The sequence below is a fragment of the Syngnathus leptorhynchus genome, unplaced genomic scaffold, assembly GCF_054491065.1.
Source record: "Syngnathus leptorhynchus isolate UIUO unplaced genomic scaffold, UIUO_Slep HiC_scaffold_180, whole genome shotgun sequence".
Taxonomy (NCBI): domain Eukaryota; kingdom Metazoa; phylum Chordata; class Actinopteri; order Syngnathiformes; family Syngnathidae; genus Syngnathus; species Syngnathus leptorhynchus.
Window position 1 is genome coordinate 86,224 of NW_028232147.1, and position 6,277 is coordinate 92,500.

The window sequence follows — 6,277 nt, forward strand, 5'->3', positions numbered from 1 at the left end:
GGAACTCTGCGCCGGCGTGGTCGAGCGTGAGGCCCCGGCCCTTTGGCTGCCTGGTACCTAAAACACTTCCATTGATCCAGCCACGGAGGGTGCTGGCTGGTGGCTCCATAGCTCCATAGCTCCATAGCACCAGAGCTCCATAGCTCCATAGCACCAGAGCTCCATAGCTCCATAGCACCAGAGCTCCATAGCTCCATAGCACCAGAGCTCCATAGCTCCATAGCACCAGAGCTCCATAGCTCCATAGCACCAGAGCTCCATAGCTCCATAGCACCAGAGCTCCATAGCTCCATAGCACCAGAGCTCCATAGCTCCATAGCACCAGAGCTCCATAGCTCCATAGCACCAGAGCTCCATAGCTCCATAGCACCAGAGCTCCATAGCTCCATAGCACCAGAGCTCCATAGCTCCATAGCACCAGAGCTCCATAGCTCCATAGCACCAGAGCTCCATAGCTCCATAGCACCAGAGCTCCATAGCTCCATAGCACCAGAGCTCCATAGCTCCATAGCACCAGAGCTCCATAGCTCCATAGCTCCAGCCTGGGTGGCTGGTGGCTCCATAGCTCCATACTTCCATAGCTCCAGTCAGAGAGTGTGCTAAAATTGCACTAAGTGCGAAAGCCCATTCATTTACAACGGCGTGTCCACAAGGCGGCGACATTTCCCCGTTACCGGTGGCTGCGCGGCGGGTGAGTGACAGAGCTTATCCGAGCGGCTGGAACTCTGCGCCGGCGTGGTCGAGCGTGAGGCCTCGGCCCTTTGGCTGCCTGGTACCTAAAACACTTCCATTGATCCAGCCACGGAGGGTGCTGGCTGGTGGCTCCATAGCTCCATACCTCCAGAGCTCCAGAGCTCCATAGCACCAGAGCTCCATAGCTCCATAGCACCAGAGCTCCATAGCACCAGAGCTCCATAGCTCCATAGCACCAGAGCTCCATAGCTCCATAGCACCAGAGCTCCATAGCTCCATAGCACCAGAGCTCCATAGCTCCATAGCTCCATAGCACCAGAGCTCCATAGCTCCATAGCACCAGAGCTCCATAGCTCCATAGCACCAGAGCTCCATAGCTCCATAGCACCAGGGCTCCATAGCTCCATAGCTCCAGGGCTCCATAGCTCCAGGGCTCCATAGCTCCATAGCTCCAGGGCTCCATAGCTCCATACCTCCAGAGCTCCATAGCTCCAGCCTGGGTGGCTGGTGGCTCCATAGCTCCATACTTCCATAGCTCCAGTCAGAGAGTTGGCGAAAATTGCACTAAGTGCGAAAGCCCATTCATTTACAACGGCGTGTCCGCCAGGCGGCGACATTTCCCCGTTACCGGTGGCTGCGTGGCGGGTGAGTGACAGAGCTTATCCGAGCGGCTGGAACTCTGCGCCGGCGTGGTCGAGCGTGAGGCCCCGGCCCTTTGGCTGCCTGGTACCTAAAACACTTCCATTGATCCAGCCACGGAGGGTGCTGGCTGGTGGCTCCATAGCTCCATAGCTCCATAGCACCAGAGCTCCATAGCTCCATAGCACCAGAGCTCCATAGCTCCATAGCACCAGAGCTCCATAGCTCCATAGCACCAGAGCTCCATAGCTCCATAGCACCAGAGCTACATAGCTCCATAGCACCAGAGCTCCATAGCTCCATAGCACCAGAGCTCCATAGCTCCATAGCACCAGAGCTCCATAGCTCCATAGCACCAGAGCTCCATAGCTCCATAGCTCCAGGGCTCCATAGCTCCAGGGCTCCATAGCTCCATAGCTCCAGGGCTCCATACCTCCAGAGCTCCATAGCTCCAGCCTGGGTGGCTGGTGGCTCCATAGCTCCATACTTCCATAGCTCCAGTCAGAGAGTTGGCGAAAATTGCACTAAGTGCGAAAGCCCATTCATTTACAACGGCGTGTCCGCCAGGCGGCGACATTTCCCCGTTACCGGTGGCTGCGTGGCGGGTGAGTGACAGAGCTTATCCGAGCGGCTGGAACTCTGCGCCGGCGTGGTCGAGCGTGAGGCCCCGGCCCTTTGGCTGCCTGGTACCTAAAACACTTCCATTGATCCAGCCACGGAGGGTGCTGGCTGGTGGCTCCATAGCTCCATAGCTCCATAGCACCAGAGCTCCAGAGCTCCATAGCACCAGAGCTCCATAGCTCCATAGCACCAGAGCTCCATAGCTCCATAGCACCAGAGCTCCATAGCTCCATAGCACCAGAGCTCCATAGCTCCATAGCACCAGAGCTCCATAGCTCCATAGCACCAGAGCTCCATAGCTCCATAGCACCAGAGCTCCATAGCTCCATAGCACCAGAGCTCCATAGCTCCATAGCACCAGAGCTCCATAGCTCCATAGCACCAGAGCTCCATAGCTCCATAGCACCAGAGCTCCATAGCTCCATAGCTCCAGCCTGGGTGGCTGGTGGCTCCATAGCTCCATACTTCCATAGCTCCAGTCAGAGAGTGTGCTAAAATTGCACTAAGTGCGAAAGCCCATTCATTTACAACGGCGTGTCCACAAGGCGGCGACATTTCCCCGTTACCGGTGGCTGCGCGGCGGGTGAGTGACAGAGCTTATCCGAGCGGCTGGAACTCTGCGCCGGCGTGGTCGAGCGGCTGGCCTCGGTAGTTGAGGTACCAGGGGTGGGGCGGGGAGCTCCAGGCGGGTCTTGTGAGAGAGTGAATCCGAGCGGCTGGAACTCTGCGCCGGCGTGGTCGAGCGGCTGGCCTCGGTAGTTGAGGTACCAGGGGTGGGCCGGGGAGCTCCAGGCGGGGCTTGTGAGAGAGTGAAGCCGAGCGGCTGGAACTCTGGGCCGGCGTGGTTGAGCCACGGAGGGTGCTGGCTGGTGGCTCCATAGCTCCAGAGCTCCAGAGCTCCATAGCTCCATACTTCCATAGCTCCATAACTCCATACTTCCATAGCTCCATACTTCCATAGCCCCAGAGCTCCATAGCTCCATACTTCCATAGCTCCAGAGCTCCATAGCTCCATACTTCCTTAGCTCCATAGCTCCAGAGCTCCATAGCTCCATAGCTCCATACTTCCATAGCTCCAGAGCTCCATGGCTCCATACTTCCATAGCTCCAGCCTGGCTGGCTGGTGGCTCCATAGCTCCATACATCCATAGCTCCATAGCTCCATACTTCCATAGCTCCAGAGCTCCATAGCTCCATAGCTCCATAGCTCCAGGGCTCCAGGGCTCCATAGCTCCATACCTCCAGAGCTCCATACCTCCAGAGCTCCAGAGCTCCATAGCACCAGAGCTCCATGGCTTCAGAGCTCCATAGCACCATAGCTCCATACCTCCAGAGCTCCAGGGCTCCATAGCTCCATAGCTCCATAGCTCCATAGCTCCATACCTCCAGAGCTCCATAGCACCAGAGCTCCATGGCTCCATAGCTCCAGCCTGGGTGGCTGGTGGCTCCATAGCTCCATACTTCCATAGCTCCAGTCAGAGAGTTGGCGAAAATTGCACTAAGTGCGAAAGCCCATTCATTTACAACGGCGTGTCCGCCAGGCGGCGACATTTCCCCGTTACCGGTGGCTGCGCGGCGGGTGAGTGACAGAGCTTATCCGAGCGGCTGGAACTCTGCGCCGGCGTGGTCGAGCGGCTGGCCTCGGTAGTTGAGGTACCAGGGGTGGGGCGGGGAGCTCCAGGCGGGTCTTGTGAGAGAGTGAAGCCGAGCGGCTGGAACTCTCGGCCGGCCTGGTCGAGCGGCTGGCCTCGGTAGTTGAGGTACCAGGGGCGGGCTGGGGAGCTCCAGGCGGGGCTTGTGAGAGAGTGAAGCCGAGCGGCTGGAACTCTGGGCCGGCCTGGTCGAGCGGCTGGCCTCGGTAGTTGAGGTACCAGGGGTGGGCTGGGGAGCTCCAGGCGGGGCTTGTGAGAGAGTGTAGCCGAGCGGCTGGAACTCTGGGCCGGCGTGGTTGAGCAGCATGCCCGCGGAGGTGGCTCTTCCATAGGCAGGGAGGGTGCTGGAGCTCCACACTTCCATAGGCAGGGAGGGTGCTGGAGCTCCACACTTCCATAGGCAGGGAGGGTGCTGGAGCTCCACACTTCCATAGGCAGGGAGGGTGCTGGAGCTCCACACTTCCATAGGCAGGGAGGGTGCTGGAGCTCCACACTTCCATAGGCAGGGAGGGTGCTGGAGCTCCACACTTCCATAGGCAGGGAGGGTGCTGGAGCTCCACACTTCCATAGGCAGGGAGGGTGCTGGAGCTCCACACTTCCATAGGCAGGGAGGGTGCTGGAGCTCCACACTTCCATAGGCAGGGAGGGTGCTGGAGCTCCACACTTCCATAGGCAGGGAGGGTGCTGGAGCTCCACACTTCCATAGGCAGGGAGGGTGCTGGAGCTCCACACTTCCATAGGCAGGGAGGGTGCTGGAGCTCCACACTTCCATAGGCAGGGAGGGTGCTGGAGCTCCACACTTCCATAGGCAGGGAGGGTGCTGGAGCTCCACACTTCCATAGGCAGGGAGGGTGCTGGAGCTCCACACTTCCATAGGCAGGGAGGGTGCTGGAGCTCCACACTTCCATAGGCAGGGAGGGTGCTGGAGCTCCACACTTCCATAGGCAGGGAGGGTGCTGGAGCTCCACACTTCCATAGGCAGGGAGGGTGCTGGAGCTCCACACTTCCATAGGCAGGGAGGGTGCTGGAGCTCCACACTTCCATAGGCAGGGAGGGTGCTGGAGCTCCACACTTCCATAGGCAGGGAGGGTGCTGGAGCTCCACACTTCCATAGGCAGGGAGGGTGCTGGAGCTCCACACTTCCATAGGCAGGGAGGGTGCTGGAGCTCCACACTTCCATAGGCAGGGAGGGTGCTGGAGCTCCACACTTCCATAGGCAGGGAGGGTGCTGGAGCTCCACACTTCCATAGGCAGGGAGGGTGCTGGAGCTCCACACTTCCATAGGCAGGGAGGGTGCTGGAGCTCCACACTTCCATAGGCAGGGAGGGTGCTGGAGCTCCACACTTCCATAGGCAGGGAGGGTGCTGGAGCTCCACACTTCCATAGGCAGGGAGGGTGCTGGAGCTCCACACTTCCATAGGCAGGGAGGGTGCTGGAGCTCCACACTTCCATAGGCAGGGAGGGTGCTGGAGCTCCACACTTCCATAGGCAGGGAGGGTGCTGGAGCTCCACACTTCCATAGGCAGGGAGGGTGCTGGAGCTCCACACTTCCATAGGCAGGGAGGGTGCTGGAGCTCCACACTTCCATAGGCAGGGAGGGTGCTGGAGCTCCACACTTCCATAGGCAGGGAGGGTGCTGGAGCTCCACACTTCCATAGGCAGGGAGGGTGCTGGAGCTCCACACTTCCATAGGCAGGGAGGGTGCTGGAGCTCCACACTTCCATAGGCAGGGAGGGTGCTGGAGCTCCACACTTCCATAGGCAGGGAGGGTGCTGGAGCTCCACACTTCCATAGGCAGGGAGGGTGCTGGAGCTCCACACTTCCATAGGCAGGGAGGGTGCTGGAGCTCCACACTTCCATAGGCAGGGAGGGTGCTGGAGCTCCACACTTCCATAGGCAGGGAGGGTGCTGGAGCTCCACACTTCCATAGGCAGGGAGGGTGCTGGAGCTCCACACTTCCATAGGCAGGGAGGGTGCTGGAGCTCCACACTTCCATAGGCAGGGAGGGTGCTGGAGCTCCACACTTCCATAGGCAGGGAGGGTGCTGGAGCTCCACACTTCCATAGGCAGGGAGGGTGCTGGAGCTCCACACTTCCATAGGCAGGGAGGGTGCTGGAGCTCCACACTTCCATAGGCAGGGAGGGTGCTGGAGCTCCACACTTCCATAGGCAGGGAGGGTGCTGGAGCTCCACACTTCCATAGGCAGGGAGGGTGCTGGAGCTCCACACTTCCATAGGCAGGGAGGGTGCTGGAGCTCCACACTTCCATAGGCAGGGAGGGTGCTGGAGCTCCACACTTCCATAGGCAGGGAGGGTGCTGGAGCTCCACACTTCCATAGGCAGGGAGGGTGCTGGAGCTCCACACTTCCATAGGCAGGGAGGGTGCTGGAGCTCCACACTTCCATAGGCAGGCTGTGAAGCCTGGGCAGCCGTGATGCGTGCCGGTCGCTGGATGGCTTTACGGGGTGTGAGCTCGGCATCTCTGATGGGGGCCTCTCCCTAGTGGGTCAGACTGTGGACTTGGCTTTGGTTGGGGGCAGGCCTTGCTAGGTCGTGCCGGCTGCTGCCCGGGTTTGATTCTTAGTAGAAGTCTTAAAGGGAACGGTGACTGAGCTCTGGTTGAGCCGAGCTGCCCAGGATTGCGGACCTGGGTTATCAAGAACCGCGGAGGCA